This window comes from Spermophilus citellus, assembly GCF_964194105.1.
Source record: "Spermophilus citellus genome assembly, chromosome: 2".
In the NCBI taxonomy this organism is placed as follows: Eukaryota; Metazoa; Chordata; class Mammalia; order Rodentia; family Sciuridae; genus Spermophilus; species Spermophilus citellus.
The window spans coordinates 207,232,234-207,251,435 of record NC_138183.1 but is presented as its reverse complement, the minus strand read 5'-3'; the positions used below and the strand labels follow the sequence as shown (position 1 = coordinate 207,251,435).

The following is a 19,202-nucleotide window of genomic DNA, read 5'->3' as shown; positions in this document are numbered from 1 at the left end:
GCTCCCTTCAACAAGGTTTATATCATACATTTGTAATACATCAAATTCATTTGTCACTATTTGCATTTCATCCTGGGAATTCCTAGGCATCCTCACTGATTTTTCTACTTATGATTTATAATTCTGAATTTTGACAAATGTCAAAGTCATATGTCCTCAGCTATAGTATCATGAAAAATATTTCTGTCATCCTAGAAATTCTCCCATGCAGTCCTTTTGTGGTCTGAACTTACTTTTAAAATACTGGTTTCCTCTATTAATTAATTCAGTTACTTAAGTTACATAGCTGACCTTGGGGCTAGCAGACATTTGCTGGCTTTTCATAGGAGCTGAGTTTATACATGGGTTCAGAGGGCAGCATTCTTTTTAATTCCTAAAATTTTAGAAAGCTTCTCATTGATAGTGACTGAAACTGCCATGTATTACCTAATAGCTCACCTATAAAACTTTAATGACCAAAAACTTTCTTCTGAAAAACTCATTTTAGATTAAACTGTGGTACAGTTCCATTTCTGTTGTTGAAAAATCTCAGAGTAAGATATGAAAAATCTCTTTGTAAAAAAATATTTGTTAATCTGTTATTTATTTTCAGTTGATGAGGATTTTATGATTGTGTAATGAGTAACTCCCAGAGCACACTTTAAAGGTGCTGCTTGTTAAAGCACATCAGAACCTGCCTTCAAATGTCAGAAATAGCTCTCTGCTTAGATATTTATCTGGAGTAACTCTATGACCTTTTCTTGCCTTTCTCAAACTCTTCTAGACTCTTCCGAGAACCTGGTGAAAGCTATGAGCCTCTCCCGCTAAAAAATACATAAACATACATTCATTCAATATGCTATATATACTTGGAAACAGCTCATGAACCCTCTTCCCCACCTGATGGTGGGCACAATGTTGTACCTTTTAGGAGCCCATGGATTCCAAGTTAAGGGTCATGATCCAGACACAAGTTGGATAAATACATCAAAGAATTTGTTGATAATTAATGCATGGTGCATGTGTTTTAATGCCATGAGTTAAATGTGCATAAGTACATTGTAATAATTTGTCAGCTTGATTAGGCTATAGTGCCAGTTTGGTCAAAACAGGAGTCTAGATGTTCTTTCTGTAAAGGTATTTCTTAAGATGTGATTAAGTCAGTAGATTTTGAGTAAAGCAGGTTACTGTCCATAATGTGCGTGGGCTTCATCCAATCAGTTGAAGACCCTACGAGCAAACAGACTGAGGTTTATTAAAGAAGTAATTCCTTTTTAAGACTGCAACAAAGAAAGCGTGTGAAAGTTTCCAACTGCTGCCCTGCAGAAATCAGACTCAATATTACACCACTCTTATGTGAATTTCCAATCTGCCTGTCGACCCTACAGATTTCAGACTTGCCAGCCCCCACAATTATGTGAGCCAGTTTTTTAAAACAAATAAACAAAAACACACACAGAGACTCACAATGTATTGGCTCTGTTTCTTTAGAGAGCCCTAAGTAATGTATACATCAAACTATAACACATACACTGTGAATTCCCATATAAATATCTAGTTCCCAACTCAGTATGAAATATGGTAAAAACTCTCAGTGTTTATCTTAGTCTGCTATAAGACAGTTCCAAAAAGCTGAAAAGTCCAAGATCAAGACAGGGGCAGATCTGGTACCTAGTGAAGGTTGCTCTCTATTTCCAAGATAGCATCTTGTTGCTATGTTCTTTTATGGTAAGAGTTGGAAAAAGGGAGAAAAGTCTCTCCAGAACTTTTATAAAGCACTGATCCCATCCACACATGAGGGTACAACCTATACAACCTAATTATCTCATAAAGGACCCACTTCTTAGTACTGTTACATTAGGGAGTAAGTTTCAACATGAATTTTGGAGAGGACATAAACATTCAAATCATAGCTAGGTATTGTCTCTGTTTCAATCCAGTTGTGATTCCTCTTGTCTTTTCATTGTCCAAGTTCAGCAGATTTTCTTTCTTTGTTTCACACTATTCTTATTATATCATTCTATACTTAGATGTTCTATTTCTGCTGTCACAAATAACCACAAACTTAGTGACTTAAAACAATACAAATTTATTATTTTGTAGTTCTGGAGGTTAAATCTAAAATGGGAGTCAGTTTATCTGTTTCTTCTAGAGCTGCTAGGGGAGAATCCTACTAGATGCCTGTTACAACCCCTTGCCTTCTGACAAGTTGTAATGTGCAGAAATGTTTACAGACATTTCCTGTGAGGCAGAATTGCTCTGTTGAAATTACTGTTGTAGACCAATTTAACAATACAGTTCTCCTTTAACAGTGGCTTATTAGGGAAGTGATACAGTTCTGGCAAGATGGAAGGGGAAAATTTTTTTTTAAAGAGAGAGTGAGAGAGGGAGAGAGCGAGAGAGAGAATTTTTTTAATATTTTTTTTTTTAGTTCTCGGCGGACACAACATCTTTGTTTGTATGTGGTGCTGAGGATTGAACCCGGGCCGCACGCATGCCAGGCAAGTGCGCTACCGCTTGAGCCACATCCCCAGCCCTGGAAAGGGAAATTTGAGGGTGGAAGGAAGATTGTTCTGAGGAAGATTTTCCTATCTGAAAAAAGTGAAAGCTTAAAAAAGACATTGTCTTTCTAGTTTCTTCCTTTCCCTTGCTGCTGGGGATGCTAATGCGTATGGATTTGATTTCTTTTCATGGTAGGGATTGCTTTATTGGTGGCAGTTAGAACAAGTCAATAATATTGACCTTCAAAGAAGAGCTCAGTTATTTATCAGATTACTGGTCCCTAGAGAGCTGAATGAAACTGAACCAAGTGATTACTGGAATAACTGAAGTCAATCCTGCTTCTTCAGAAATGAAGCCATATTCAGCTAACATATGGCCATGCTGTTCCACCAACTATAAGGACCATGGTGGTGCTATACAGGAAGGCAACAGCTATCCCGCACTTTAGATGCACTGGAATTCCATTATCCTTTGAAATAGCTTTTGTTTCCCTGGTTTATTTTCAAAATACCTGCATTAAGCAGGGCTCAGCATCCTCTGGGCAATCTGATGAAGAGCCAGCAGATTATGCAGTATCTTGACTCAGCTACTCCAGTCTTGATTCTTAAAGCTGAGGTGTAGAACAGTAGAAAGATGAGAAGAACCTAAGACGCTGACGACAAAGGTAAAATGCTGAATCAGCCTTGGAACTGACTACCTCTAGATACTAGATATGTGAGAAAGGCTTTATTGTGTGAAACACTGTTACAGACTCTGTTATTTGCAGCCCAAAGCACCCTAACTAACAGGAATAAAACATGGTATTAAAACATATTAAACATTTCCCCACTGTGCAACATACCACATGGTGCAAGTTTAGAGAGGAATGAGGTGTTTAAAATAAACATATGTAACTATTTAAAATACTATCCATAGTCAGCACCAAGCAACAGAAGAAAAATGTTCATGAATGCTTTACACCTAAGGATAATTTAATAATAGTAATTCACTAAAGCAAGTATTCAAATACCAGCTAAAACAATAACAGAAAATGGAAAGGGAGATTGCCAAGTTAAGAAAACAATTCAAGGACCAAAGTAACAAATCTACTGTCACCTAGTAAATTAGTATACAGCAGCAAGAGAAAAAATACACACAACTAAAATGAGATTTCCAACATAGAAAACAGCCTGGTTAATCATTACAATGGCAGAAGAAAAGAAGACCAAAGTTAAGGCAATAAGAAGTTAGTCATTGTAGGGGACAAACATTATACAACATAAGACTAATTATTGTCCCTGAAATAACAAGCCTAACAAATGGAGCAGGAAAATAAGATATTATAAGGATCTGAAGGGATACATTTGTTAGCTTACTTATTTCTGCCTGTGGATGCTGCCGAGAAAGCATCGTCTCTCTTTCACTACTGTCATGTCTAAATCAGAGTCCCCTAAAGAGGCCAAACAGCTGCAGAAGCTATTCATTGGAGGGCTGAGTTTTGAAACAACTGATGAGGGTCTGAGCAATGAGGAACACTCATGGACTGTATGATAATGAGAGACCCAAACACCAAGTGCTCCAGGGGCTTTAGGTTTGTCACTTATGCCACTGTGGAGGAAGTGGATGCAGCTGTGATACAAGACCATCCAAGGTGGATGGAAGAGTTGTGGAATCAAAAAGAGCTGTCTCAAGGGAAGATTCTCAAAGACCAGGAGCCCACTTAACTGAAAAAGATCCTTATTGGTAGCATTAAAGAAGACACTGAAGAACATCACCTAGGAGATTATTTTGAACAGTACGGGAAAAGTGGGGTTATTGAATTGATGACTGACCAAAGCAGTGGAAAGAAGAGGGACTTTGCTTTTGTAACTTTTGACAAACAGGACTCTGTGGATAAGATTGTCATTCAGAAATACCATACTATTAAGGGGCACAACTGTGAAGTGAGGAAAGCCTTGTCAAAGCAAGAAATGACTAATGCTTCATCTAGCCAAAGAGGTTGAAGTGGTTCTGGAAACTTTGGTAGTAGTCATGGAGGTGGTTTTGGTGGAAATGACAATTTTGGTTGTGGAGAAAACGTAAGTGGTTATGGTGGCTTTGGTGGCAGCCATGGTGGTGGTCAATATGGTGGCAGCCATGGTGGTAGTAAATATGGTGGCAGCAGGGATGGCTAATGGATTTGGTAATGATGAAAGCAATTTTGGAGGTGGTGGAAGCTACATTGATTTTGGCAATTATAATAGTCATCAAATTTTGGACCCATGAAGGGTGGAAACTTTGGAGGTGGAAGCTCTGGACCTCATGATGGTGGAGACCAATATTTTGTCAAACCATAAAACCAAGGTGTCTATGGTGGTTCCAGCAGCAGCAGTAGCTATGGCAGTGGCAGAAGGATTTAATATTGTCAGGAAACAAAGCTTAGCAGAAGAGGTGAGCCAGAGAAGTGTCAGGGAAACCACAGGTTGCAACAGATTTGTGATCTCAGTCTAGCACAGTGGTGCCAGGGCCTAGCTGCTACAGAAAAGACATGGTTTAGACAATACTCATGTGTCCAGGCAGAAAAAAAAAAAAAAAAACTCAAGGAGTGTATTTGTGACTAATTATATGACAAGTTATTTTAGTTTCTGTTCTGTGGAAACAGTAAATAAAGCATTCCAACAAAAAACTTTAATGTACAAGTTTTTTTTTTATACCCATGCTGTTGATTGCTAAATGTAACAGTCTGATCATGACACTGAATAGATATGTCTTTAAAAAAAAAAAAAACAAGGAAACTGAATCTGGCAATTAAAGGGTCAGTCTTGTTCCAAGAAAAAAAAAAGTGATTGAACTGAAATGAGACTTGTCAAAATAAGTTGAATTTTGAGGATTAAAAAATATTTTTCAGGCATCCACACAGAACAAGATTATCTATAAAGGGGAAATTTTAATTATCCTCTAATTTCTCCTCAACAATAGCCAACACCAGCAGACAAAAGAGTAATATCTAGATGGTTAAAAAAGTGACTTTTAAAAAGTATAGAATACTTCATAGCCAAGTTGTTCACATAAAAAGGTGTTATATTTATATTCCTAAACATTTAAGAACTCAATAACCACAATAGACAGAAGTCCTAAAACAAAACCACTTTCAATAAAATCCATATATTCAAAAGGTTTAAATGTGGACTAAATAAGGCTTAAAAGTGATGGAAAACAATAAATATATTTAAATATAGAATTAAACAGCTATGGGGCTGGGGATACAGCTCAGTTGGTAGAGTACTTGCCTTGGGTTCAATCCCCAGCACTACAAAAAAAAAAAAAAAAAAAAGAATTAAATAGCCATGATGTAGACAGCATGGTTTGAAATTGTGTTCACCAAACATTTTTCATAATTATTTGTAGGTAGTAGGATTTTGAATGCTTTTCCAAGCATATACAATATTGCCATAGCTATAGGCAGGATAATTATTATAACAACAAAATTGTGATATAGTTTAAATAATTATCTATAGGGAATACATTTTATCTGGGACAAAATTTGGCTTGATATTTGTCTCCTAAATATTTAGTACTTTGTTCATGAGACTTTGTGTGTAATTCTTTGGTGTTCTTTATAGCCCAGAAGGATAGAATTATTCATTAAAACAGAGTCTGTTTTTTTAAGATCTAATTTACATTATTAAAGATCTTTCCAAATTTTTCAAAAAGATACAAGATAAAGGACACTTTCCAATTAATTCTATGAGGCCAGAATTAGCCTGATACCAAAACCAGACAAAGACATCACAAGGAAAAAGCAAAACCTACAGATCAATATTCCTCATAAACATAGTCACAAAAATTCTCAACAAAATATAACTGTATATTTTTGCCTACTTAAACCAAATTCTGCAGCATATACAAAGAATTATGCACCATGACCAAGAGGGATTTATTCTAAGAATGCAAGGTTGGTTTAACATACAAAATTCAATCAGTATAATAATATCGATAGGATAAATTTAAATAAAAACTGTAATCATCATAATATCTCTGAAAAAACATTCAACAAACTACGAATTAGAGGAAACTTCCCCAATCTGATAAGGAGCATCTACAAAAAAAACATAGTTAACATCATACTTAATGTTGAAAGACTTGAACTTTTTGCCTAAGATCAGAAACAAGGCAAGGATGTTTGCTTCTGCCACTTCTATTCAACATTATCCTGGAGAGTAAAGTAATTAGAAACGGAACAGATATAAAAGACATCCAGGATAAAAAGGAAGAAGTAAACTACTTCTGCTTGCAAATGACATAATCTTATGTGTACAAATCCTAAGAAATTAATTAAAAACCATTAAAACTAAGAAGTGAATTAATTTTCTAAGGTTTCAGGATATTAGATAAGTATATAAATATCAATTGCATGGCTATTGAATGGTCAAAATTAAAATGGTGAAAATAGTTCCATTTATAATAGCATCAAAAATATTTAGAAAAAATATTATTTACAAATTTGGAGGAAATTAAAGTTAAATGTGAAGATATCTTATTTTTACAGACTGGAAGACTTAATATTATTAAGATCTGCATGTTCAACACACTCAGTACACATATCAGATTCATTAGTTTAACACTATCAGAATCATAGCTGGGATTTGCTGTTATTTGTTTATTTTTTGAAGACATGGCACACTAATCCTAATATTCAAATGGAATAACAAGGGACCCAAAGTAATGAAAGCAATCTTGAAAAGATCAAAATTGGAGGGAAAACCTACCAACTTTCTTTGCTCCCTCCCTCCCTTCCTCCCTTTCTTCCTTTTTCCCTTTTGTCCTTTCTTTCTTTATTTCTCTTTTTAGACAGTGTCTGTGTTGCTCAGGCTGGCTTTGAATTCTTGGGCTCAAATGATCCTACTGCCTCAGCCTCCCAAGTAACTAGGGTTATAGGTGCCCACCACTATACCTGTCTAGAAGCACATTTCTTTATTTCAAACCTTACTGCAAAGCTCAGCAGTCAGTCTAATTTGGTACTAGCATAAGGACAGAAATATGGATTAATGAAATTGAATTGGGAGTCCAGAAATAAATCCTTATGTTTACAGTCATTAGATTTTTGACAAGGGTGCCAAAATAATTCAATGTGAAAAAGAATGGTGCTGAGACAACTAGATAAATATAAGTGAGAGTGAATGTGGACACCCTACCTCACACTGCACACAAAAATGAACTAAAAAATGGGTCAAAGACCTAAATGGAGATTCCAACATGGCGGCAGGCGCAGAGAGATCAAGTCTCTGACCTCTTCAGCTGTGCAGGCATAGGGAGTTGTAAACAATCTAAATTCTGATTGCTCAGGATCACTAGGCAATGCTGAACTGACGTGGATCTGGGGCGATCAGTCTGGGCCTTTCAGAACACACACTGAGCCCGGATCGGCTGAATTCAAGCTCCCGTCGCCTGCTTCATGCAGACAAACAGCTGTGACTCAGCACTAATCCATCCGGCTGAAACAACTGGTCGGCCCTTCTGTTCCTACGGAGGTAAATGCCAACCGAGCCTTCATAGGTAGTGGCCACAGGTTTGAAACGGGGCTTGGGAGAGACAGTAAGGACCCACCCGTTGCATTGGTCACCCGGCAAAGGGAAACGAACTGTCGCCATTTGGAAGAGATACCACCATGGCAGAGAACTGACGTCACCAGACTGCGGCGGAGGAGACAACTTCATTGAAACCTGCGGCTACAGGTGGGTAATTCCCTAGCCTTCCCTCTCCACACATCGGGGAAACCTTAAGGGCCCCTCCCAGCTCTCCCGTAAGGGCCCCTTCCAGCTCTCCCGTGAGCGCGATAGCCAGACTGAGGGAATCAGACGTGGCGAAGGACAGTGGCTCGGAATTCCCGGCTACTGCTCTCACCAGTGCTGACAACTGAGGTCTCTTGTACCAGTTACTGGGGGCGTGGCTACCGGAGGGCAAGTAAAATTCGCTGAGGATTCTCAGCCCCAAGCTCTACAAATTTAGGGTCTGAGGGAATGGCAAACAGGGAGAGTGTGCCCAGTCGTTCATGAAAACAGGGCTCCCGGGAGCAGCAGACCTGGTGTGTAGCCACTATTGTGGTGAGCGGCACCCATGAGAGGGGCCTGGCTAGAGGAAAAGTGGGAAGTGATTAGACAAAGAGGAGGCCCTAGGCACTCAGGATTGGAGACTCGCCCAGTCTGGGAGGAGGAGCTGCTGCACAGTGATTGGTTCCCGGGTATTGACAGGAGAAACTTGGCCTGGTGGGCACAGCGCCACCTACTGGAAGGGAAGTTAACCAAACTCTAAGACTGCATTTATTAGTTTTTTTTTCTCTTTTATTTGATTTGGGTTTTTTCTTTCATTTTCATTTTTCTTTCTTGTTGTTTTTTAAATTTTTTTTACAATTTTTTTAAATTTTTTTCTTCTAATTTTAATGTTAATTTTTTTTATTTTTTTTTAATTTTTTTTCTTTTTTTACTTCCTATTATTGTTTCTTCTTTTGTCTTTTCATTTCTTTTCAATTTTCTTATTCCCCCTTCCTTGAATTCTACCTGCTTATTCTCATTCTCTTTAGTGACTTCTTCCCTTCCCTTCTAATACCTTTCCTCCCAAGCATCAAATAAATTTATAGCAGTAAACAGTAACTCAGCAGTCAAACAGAACAAGAAGTAACATGAGCAACTTCAAAAAGCAAGGAAGAAAAGGAGTACAAACAATGCAGGACAGCCTAAATATTCAGGAGGATATAGAGTCATTAGAAAAATGGTCATATAAAGAACTCAAGGAACACCTTAGACAGATGGAATGGAACCTTAAAGAGGATACAAGACAGCAAATTCAAGCAGCGAAAGAACACATAGAGAATGAATTACATAAACAGATAAAAGAAGAAGTTAAGCATCTTTATCAGGAGATAGAGATTATAAAAAATAATCAAACAATAATTCTAGAAATGAAGGAAACGATAAACCAAATTAAAAACTCAATTGAGAGTATCACTAACAGAGTGGAGCAAGTAGAAGCCAGAACGTCAGACAATGAAGACAAAATATATCATCTTGAAATGAGTCTAGCCAACTCAGAAAGGCTGGTAAAAAGTCACGAGAAAAACATCCAAGAGTTATGGGATAACATAAAAAAACCAAACTTATGAGTCATCGGGATAGAAGAAGGTACAGAGATTCAAACCAAGGGAATGAGTAACCTGCTGATGAAATAATTACAGAAAACTTTCCAGAAATAAAAAAGGAAACAGATATACAAATTGAAGATGCATACAGGACACCGAGCACACAAAATCACAGTAGACCAACGCCAAGACACATTGTTATGAAGATATCCAGTATACAGAACAAAGAGAAAATATTAAAAGCTACAAGAGAAAGGAGGCAGATTACATTCAGGGGTAAACCAATAAGGTTAACAACGGATTTTTCATCACAGACGCTGAAAGCGAGAAGATCCTGGAACAACGTATTTCAAACACTGAAAGACAATGGATGCCAACCAAGAATTCTGTACCCAGCAAAATTAAGCTTCAGGTATGACAACAAAATAAAAATCTTTCATGATAAACAAAAGTTAAAAGAATTTGCAGCCAGAAAACCAGCATTGCAAAGCATTTTGAGCAAAACACTACACGAGGAAGAAATGAAAAACAATAACCAAAACCATCAGTGGGAAGTGCCTCGGTAAAGACAGAGGGCGAGGGGAAAGATAATCATGGAGAAACAAACTAAATTTTTTTAAAAAAGGATAAATAATCAAACATGGATGGAAGTACAAACCATATATCAATAGTAACTCTGAATGTTAATGGTTTAAACTCTCCAATAAAGCGACATAGGATGGTATCATGGATTAAAAAAACAAATCCAACAATATGCTGCCTCCAGGAGACACATCTGATTGGAAAAGACATACACAGGCTGAAGGTGAAAGGATGGGAAAAAATATACCACGCACACGGTCCTCGTAAGCAAGCAGGGGTGGCCATCCTCATATCAAATAAAATCGACTTCAAGACTACGTTAATCAAAAGGGATAAGGAAGGACATTATATACAGTTAAAAGGAACCATTCACCAACAAGACATAACAATTATCAATATTTATGCACCAAATAATGGTGCTGCGACATTCATAAAACAAATTCTCCTCAAGTTCAAGAATCAAATAGACCACAACACAATAATTATGGGTGACTTCAACACACCTCTCTCACCATTGGACAGATCCTCCAAACAAAAGTTGAATAAAGAAAATATAGAACTCAATACCACAATCAATAACCTAGACTTAACTGACATATATAGAATATATCAACCATCATCAAATGGATATACTTTTTTCTCAGCAGCACATGGATCCTTCTCAAAAATAGACCATATATTATGCCATAGGGCAACCCTCAGTAAATATAAAGGGGTGGAGATAATACCATGCATTTTATCTGATCATAATGGCATGAAACTGGAAATCAATGATAAAAGAAGGAAGGAAAAATCCTACATCACATGGAAAATGAACAATATGTTACTGAATGATCAATGGGTTACAGAAGACATAAAGGAGGAAATCAAAAAATTCTTAGAGATAAATGAAAATACAGACACAACATATCGGAATCTATGGGACACAATGAAAGCAGTTTTAAGAGGAAAATTAATCGCCTGGTGGTCATTCCTCAAAAAAAGAAAAAACCAACAAATAAATGAGCTCACACTTCATCTCAAAGCCCTAGAAAAGGAAGAGCAAAATAACAGCAAATGTAGCAGAAGGCAAGAAATAATTGAAATCAGAGCGGAAATCAATGAAATTGAAACAAAAGAAACTATTGAAAAAATTAACAAAACTAAAAGTTGGTTCTTCGAAAAAATAAATAAGACCGACAGACCTTTAGCCATGCTAACGAAGAGAAGAAGAGAGAGAACTCAAATTACTAACATACGGGATGAAAAAGGCAATATCACAACAGATGCTACAGAAATACAGAAGACAATTAGAAATTATTTTGAAAACCTATATTCCAATAAAATAGAAGACAGTGAAGTCATCGATAAATTTCTTAAGTCATATGATTTGCCCAGACTGAGTCAGGAGGATACACACAATTTGAACAGTCCAATATCAATGGATGAAATTGAAGAAGCCATCAAAAGACTACCAACCAAGAAAAGCCCAGGACCGGATGGGTATACAGCGGAGTTTTACAAAACCTTTAAAGAAGAATTAATACCAATACTTTTCAAGTTATTTCAGGAAATAGAAAGAGAGGGAACTCTTCCAAATTCATTCTATGAGGCCAACATCACCCTGATTCCGAAACCAGACAAAGACACCTCAAAGAAAGAAAACTACAGACCAATATCTCTGATGAACCTAGATGCAAAAATCCTCAATAAAATTCTGGCAAATCGAATACAAAAACACATCAAAAAAATTGTGCACCATGATCAAGTAGGATTCATCCCTGGGATGCAAGGATGGTTCAATATACGGAAATCAATAAATGTTATTCACCACATCAATAGACTTAAAGATAAGAACCATATGATCATCTCGATAGACGCAGAGAAAGCATTCGACAAAGTACAGCATCCCTTTATGTTCAAAACATTAGAAAAACTAGGGATAACAGGAACTTACCTTGACATTGTAAAAGCTGTCTATGCTAAGCCTCAGGCTAGCATCATTCTGAATGGACAAAACTTAAAGGCATTCCCTCTAAAATCCGGAACAAGACAGGGATGCCCTCTCTCACCACTTCTATTTAATTTAGTCCTTGAAATACTAGCCAGAGCAATTAGACAGACAAATAACTTAAAGGCATAAAAATAGGAAAAGAAGAACTTAAATTATCACTATTTGCGGACGACATGATCCTATACCTAGAAGACCCAAAAGGATCTACAAAGAAACTACTAGAACTAATAAATGAATTTAGCAAAGTGGCAGGATATAAAATCAACACGCATAAATCAAAGGCATTTCTGTATATCAGCGACAAAACTTCTGAAACGGAAATGAGGAAAAACACTCCATTCACAATATCCTCAAAAAAAATAAAATACTTGGGAATCAACCTAACAAAAGAGGTGAAAGATTTATACAATGAAAACTACAGAACCCTAAAGAGAGAAGTAGAAGAAGATCTAAGAAGATGGAAAAATATACCCTGTTCATGGATAGGCAGAACTAACATTATCAAAATGGCGATATTACTAAACGTTCTCTATAGGTTTAATGCGATACCAATCAAAATCCCAACAGCATTTCTTGTAGAAATAGATAAAGCAATCATGAAATTCATATGGAAAAATAAAAGACCCAGAATAGCAAAAGCAATTCTAAACAGGAAGTGTGAATCAGGCAGTATAGCGATACCAGATTTCAAACTATATTACAGAGCAATAGTGACAAAAACAGCATGGTACTGGTACCAAAACAGGCGGGTGGACCAATGGTATAGGATAGAGGACACAGAGACTAATCCACAAAGTTACAACTATCTTATATTTGATAAAGGGGCTAAAAGCATGCAATGGAGGAAGGATAGCATCTTCAACAAATGGTGTTGGGAAAACTGGAAATCCATATGCAACAAAATGAAACTGAATCCCTTTCTCTCGCCATGCACAAAAGTTAACTCAAAATGGATCAAGGAGCTTGATATCAAATCAGAGACTCTGTGTCTGATAGAAGAAAAAGTTGGCTCTGATCTACATATTGTGGGGTCGGGCTCCAAATTCCTTAATAGGACACCCATAGCACAAGAGTTAATAACAAGAATCAACAAATGGGACTTACTTAAACTAAAAAGTTTTTTCTCAGCAAGAGAAACAATAAGAGAGGTAAATAGGGAGCCTACATCCTGGGAACAAATTTTTACTCCTCACACTTCAGATAGAGCCCTAATATCCAGAGTATACAAAGAACTCAAAAAATTAGACAACAAGATAACAAATAACCCAATCAACAAATGGGCCAAGGACCTGAACAGACACTTCTCAGAGGAGGACATACAATCAATCAACAAGGACATGAAAAAATGCTCTCCATCTCTAGCAGTCAGAGAAATGCAAATCAAAACCACCCTAAGATACCATCTCACTCCAGTAAGATTGGCTGCCACTATGAAGTCAAACAACAACAAGTGCTGGCGAGGATGTGAAGAAAAGGGTACACTTGTACATTGCTGGTAGGACTGCAAATTGGTGCGGCCAATTTGGAAAGCAGTATGGAGATTCCTGGGAAAGCTGGGAATGGAACCACCATTTGACCCTGTTATTGCCCTTCTTGGCCTATTCCCTGAAGACCTTAAAAGAGCATGCTACAGGGATACTGCCACATCGATGTTCATAGCAGCACAATTCACAATAACTAGACTGTGGAACCAACCCAGATGCCCTTCAATAGATGAATGGATTAAAAAAATGTGGCATTTATACACAATGGAGTACTATTCAGCAATAAAAAATGACAAAATCATAGAATTTGCAGGGAAATGGATGGCACTAGAGCAGATTATGCTTAGTGAAGCTAGCCAATCCCTAAAAAACAAATACCAAATGTCTTATTTGATATAATGAGAGCAACTATGAACAGAGTAGGGAGGAAGAGAAGGAAGAAAAGATTAACTTTAAACAGAGACATGAGATGGGAGGGAAAGAGAGAGAAAAGGGAAATTGCATGGAAATGAAGGGAGACCCTCATTGCTATACAAAATTACATATAAGAGGTTGTGAGGGGAATGGGAAAATTAACAAGGGAGAAATGAATTACAGTAGATGGGGTAGAGAGAGAAGATGTGAGGGAAGGGGAGTAGGGATAGTAGGGGATAGGAAAGGTAGCAGAATACAATAGTCACTAATACGGCAGTATGTAAAAATGTGGATGTGTAACTGATGTGATTCTGCAATCTGCATTTGGGGTAAAATTGGGAGTTCATAACCCACTTCAATCTAATGTATGAAATATGATATGTCAAGAGCTTTGTAATGTTGTGAACAACCAATAAAAAAATACAAATTTTTCAAGCATTCAATAAAAGGCAGAGATTATAAAAAAATAAAAGGACCTAAGTGGAAGAGCTAAAATCAAAACTCTCAGAATAAACGTAGGTGTGAGTTGTTGTTCCCTTTGATTAGGCAATGGTTACTTAGACATGCCACAAAAAGCACAAGGAACCAAAGAACAAATAGATTGGACTTTATTAAAATTAAAATTGTTTGTGCTCAATGTCAAGAAAGTGAAACAATAAACTACAAAATGGGAGAAAAGATTTGTAAATAATGTAAGGTAAGAGATTTGCATTCAGAATATATGAAGGACACTTTCAAATAAACAATAAAAAAGACAATCCAAGTCAAAATCTGGGCAAAGTATTAGTATAGAATTTCACAAGAGACATTATGCAAATGACCAATCAGTGCATGAAAAGATGCTCATCGTCATTATTCATTATAAAACACAGACGCAAAGATATATGAAACACAATGAAATACAACTTCATACCTACTAGAATGATTGAAATAAAAATGACAGACAAGTGTTGCTAATGTAGAATGGAATCATCATCCATTTATTTTGGGACTGTAAACTGGTGTGGCTTCCCTGGAAAACAGTTTAGTAATTTCTTGAGATGTTAAATATTGGATTGCCATGTGACCCAGTGATTCCACTCCTAGGTATTCATCTACTATAGTTTGGATGTTGAATGTCCCTCAAAGACCCATGTGTTAAGGGCAGTTCTTAAAGCATAGTGATGGTATGACAGCCACTGAGTGGGTTGCTGAAGTCCTTTCAAGAAGTCCTCAAAATCCTCCCTTTTTCAACTGTATGCCTGAGACCTGACATTCTTCAAACATTTTAACCAAAGGAGCATATCACAATCAATTGACTGCAGAAGTAGATGAGAAACCAAAGACAAAGAGCTTGGAAAAGTGATACTCTTCACTATTTTATATTGGAAAATATAGCTATTCTTTATAAGAAATGTTATTTTTTGCTAATGTGTGATTATTGTTGTTAATTTTAAATGATTAAAGGAAATTATCCTTTTATGTTTTGAAGCATCTTAGTTATCACTTCTAGTACAGAAAATATTTATATATATGACCTCCATAAACAAAAGCTTATTGGGGTCCTTAAGAGTAAAATAAGGTCCTGAAACCAAAATGTTTGAGAACTTTCTAACATTCTGGATGTTGAAGATCCCTCAAAAGCTCATGTATTATAAGATTGGTCCTGGAGGTGGCACAATTGGGAGGTGGTGGAATTTTTAGGAGGACAAGCCTATCGGGAGGTCCTTAGGTCTTAGGGAGTATATATCCTTGAAGGATATTGTGGAATCCTGGCACCTTCCTCTTTCTCTTTTGTTTCCTGGCATGAGGAGAGCAGTTTGCTTTACCCCATGCTCCCTGCTCTTGCCTTATGGTAACCCCATAGGGGGCCCAATAGGTCTGCCTGACCATGGACTAAAACCATGAACCAAAACAAACCTTTTCTATTTGTAAATTAATTATCTCTCATTTTTTAATAGTGATGGAAAGCTAGCACAATTACCCAAAGAATTGGACACATGCCACACAAAAACTTATACATGATGTTTATAACAGCATTGTTCATAACAGTCAAAAAATGGGAACATCTCAAATATTGATAAGTTGATCAATACCTTGTGATACATTGATGCCATAGAATGTTATTTAGCCAAAAACAGAAATAAAGTACTGATGAATGCTACAACATGCTCAAAAACATGCCAAGTGGAAGCAACCCAGCACAAAAAGCAACGTAATTATGATTCCATTTGAATGAAATGTCCAGAATAGGCAAATTCATAGTGACAGAAAATAAATAGTTGCAGGAGTTGGGGTGAAGGGAAAATGGAGAGTTCTGGAAAATATTCTGGAATCATATAATGTGATAATTAAATAAGTTTATGAATATACTAACAACCACTGCATTGCTTTCCTTAAAAAGATGAATTTTATAGCATATAAAATATAAAATATATTATATCTCAATTAAAAAAAAGAATGAAGGGATAGTTGAAAGCCCTGTGTTGCCTCATTTGAGCTGATCTTCTGAGCCACACCTGGCTAAAGCATTAACTGAGAAAGGAAATAGCTGAAATATGATGATCCTCTCCCATCACATGTGGAAAATGCTCCAAGAGAAAGCTGACAGAAAAGACAACCAGTATAACCAAACACGCTCCCCAAGAAGCAATGTGGTCTTTTATTTATTTATTTAAATTTTATTTTTGATGGTACTGGGACTGGAACCGAGGGCCTCACACATGCTAAGCAAGTGATCTACCACTGAGCTACATCTCCAAACCTTTTAAAATTTTATTTTGCAATAGGGTTTTGCTAAATTGTCAAGACTTTCTTGAACTTGCAATCCTCCTACCTCACCCTTTCAAATTGTTGGGATTAGAGGTATGTGTTCGTGACAGCACCTGGCAATTTGGTCTTTTTTGTGTGAGAGATTTAATAATTTCTGTAGGAGTTATGCAAAGAAAAAACTGTGCCCTTTCTTCAGCAATCTGCATCTGCTTTTTTGTTGTTGTTGTAAGAAACAGAATTGTTCAAGTGCCAGGCACAGTGGCACAGGCCTGTGATCCCAGTTTGGGAGGCTGAGATAGGAGAATCACAAGTTCAAAGCCAGCCTCAGCAAAAGTGAGGCACTAAGCAACTCAGTGAGAACCTGTCTCTAAATAAAATATAAAATAGGACTGGGGATGTGGCTCAGTGGTCAAGTGCCCCTGAGTTCAATCCCCAGTACCAAAAATAATAATAATAATAATAATTGTTAAACTAAAAACTATGGAATAACTGGAATAAGAATACTCAGAAGGAACCCAGATAAAGGAATCTCAATCATTTGGGAAGGCCTATGGGAACTCAGGAAAGGAGAAAAACCCATGTTCCTTGGCAGTGGTCAGCTCTTGGTTTAGCTCCCCAGTATTCCTCTTTTCCTCCTTCTTAACACCCAATTCATAAAGAATTAAAAGCAGCTCTAGGGTCTATAGCAGCAGAAATTCAATTACCATCTCCCTAGAATGAAAGTGCCAACTACTCTGCTTATCTGCCACTCTGTATGTTTGCTCACTGTCACCAACCAACTTCCTCAGTTTTTATCTTTTCTCTAGTTCAGTTTCTGTATATTCTGTCTTTTGGTGGGGTGGGGGGGGGGAGGGGCTGGTATTGGGGATTGAACTCAGGGACACTTGACTACTGAGCCATATCCCCAGCCTTATTTTGTATTTTATTTAGAGACAGGGTCTCACTGAGTTGCTAGTGCCTCACTTTTGTTGAGACTGGCTTTGAACTCATGATTCTCCTGTCTCAGCCTCCCAAACTGCTGGGATTACAGGCATATGCTGATGCTGACTTTTGATTGTTCTCTTTAACATACTCATGAATCCTTAGAGAAGGAAAATCTTTCCTCTATACTCTTAGGTTCTGTGGCTGGGTCTGAGAATTAAATTGAAATAAAACAATCAATTGGAGAAATTATACACATTTATTTAATACTTTTATACATGCAGAGGAGCTTTCATAGGAAGACTCAAAGGACCAGTTAGGATCCAGGGCTTATATACTTTTTTTTTTTTTTTTAAAGAATAAAACCTTGTGGAAAAGTGGCAAGATAAAAGGAAAAAAAACCTATAGGGGTGGTAAATTCTGAGAAAGTGATTATGAAATGTATGAAGGAAACTAATGAAAGATAAGGGTTATTTTAGTAGAATTTTAAAATATAGGTCCGGTTAAGTATGGATTCTCAGTCTTTGTTATTAAGAATGTTCTTCTCCTGATCCAGAGAGGGCACCTTTTTCATGGGAAATGTTATGATTTGCTTTTAAGTAAGAAGCAGATCAGAGAGCCCTTTCTATATCTGCTTTTTGTCAAATATCTTCAACTCAAAAAGATCAGTTTGCTCAAGTGGCATACCTTGTGGTGGCATGTTCTGAACCCCTTCAGCCCTCAGAGCTTTACCTTTGGACTTCTGAGTCTCTGCTCAGAATGTTTCTGTATTCTGCAATTCAGACTTCTGTGAATGAGAATCTGTTTGCCAAGCTTCTTCCCTGGTAAACTAGAATGTCACATTGGGCCAGGATTCGAGTGAAGCAAATAAGTCGCCAGTGCACAACATTTCAAAATGCACTCAGTCAGTGGTGCCAGCTCTGTTCTCGCACAACCCTGAGGGTGCAACTCCTTGGGTGTTGCACCCTAGGAGCCTCGCTTGCCTCACCTCCTGCTTGCCCTCAACTGCCTCAGCAAGGGACATTACCCCATGCTGAGAGCCAGGCCCATGCTTCCTGAGGACCCTGGAGCAAATTTCTCCTTCTAAAGGCCATTCCTCAAATTCCAGTGCTCACAGAAGGAAAATTGCTTTTCTCTTTCACACACAGTCCTCATTTTATGCTCCAGCATTGATCTTTCTGCAGGATGATTAAAGGCAGAAGCACATATTCTATTCACCTCCACCTTTGGGTTTGTCCTTCCTTACCTTGAGCTTCACCAGAAGATTCCCCTTGCAATAATAAGCAGTACATTTTTCAAAATTTGAGCAATTCAGTTTTCAATAATATCATATACAGGCTTTAAACCAGTCAGGTTCACTTTGGACAAGTGTGATTTGCCTCCAGTTTTTTTTCCCCTAATCAGGGTTGTTTTTTTTTAAATTCATTTTTTGTATATACATGACAGTAAAGTGTATTTTGACATAATATACATACATGGAGTA

General features: G+C 37.2%; 1 pseudogene across 1 annotated transcript; it reads left to right on the top strand.

Moving 5' to 3' along the window:
* The first annotated feature begins 3,891 nt into the window (after nt 1-3,891).
* Nucleotides 3,892-4,796, top strand: LOC308641049 (heterogeneous nuclear ribonucleoprotein A1-like 2; annotated as a pseudogene). Its single transcript has one exon. The product of its transcript is annotated as a heterogeneous nuclear ribonucleoprotein A1-like 2 (transcript).
* Nucleotides 4,797-19,202: the final 14,406 nt, after the last annotated feature.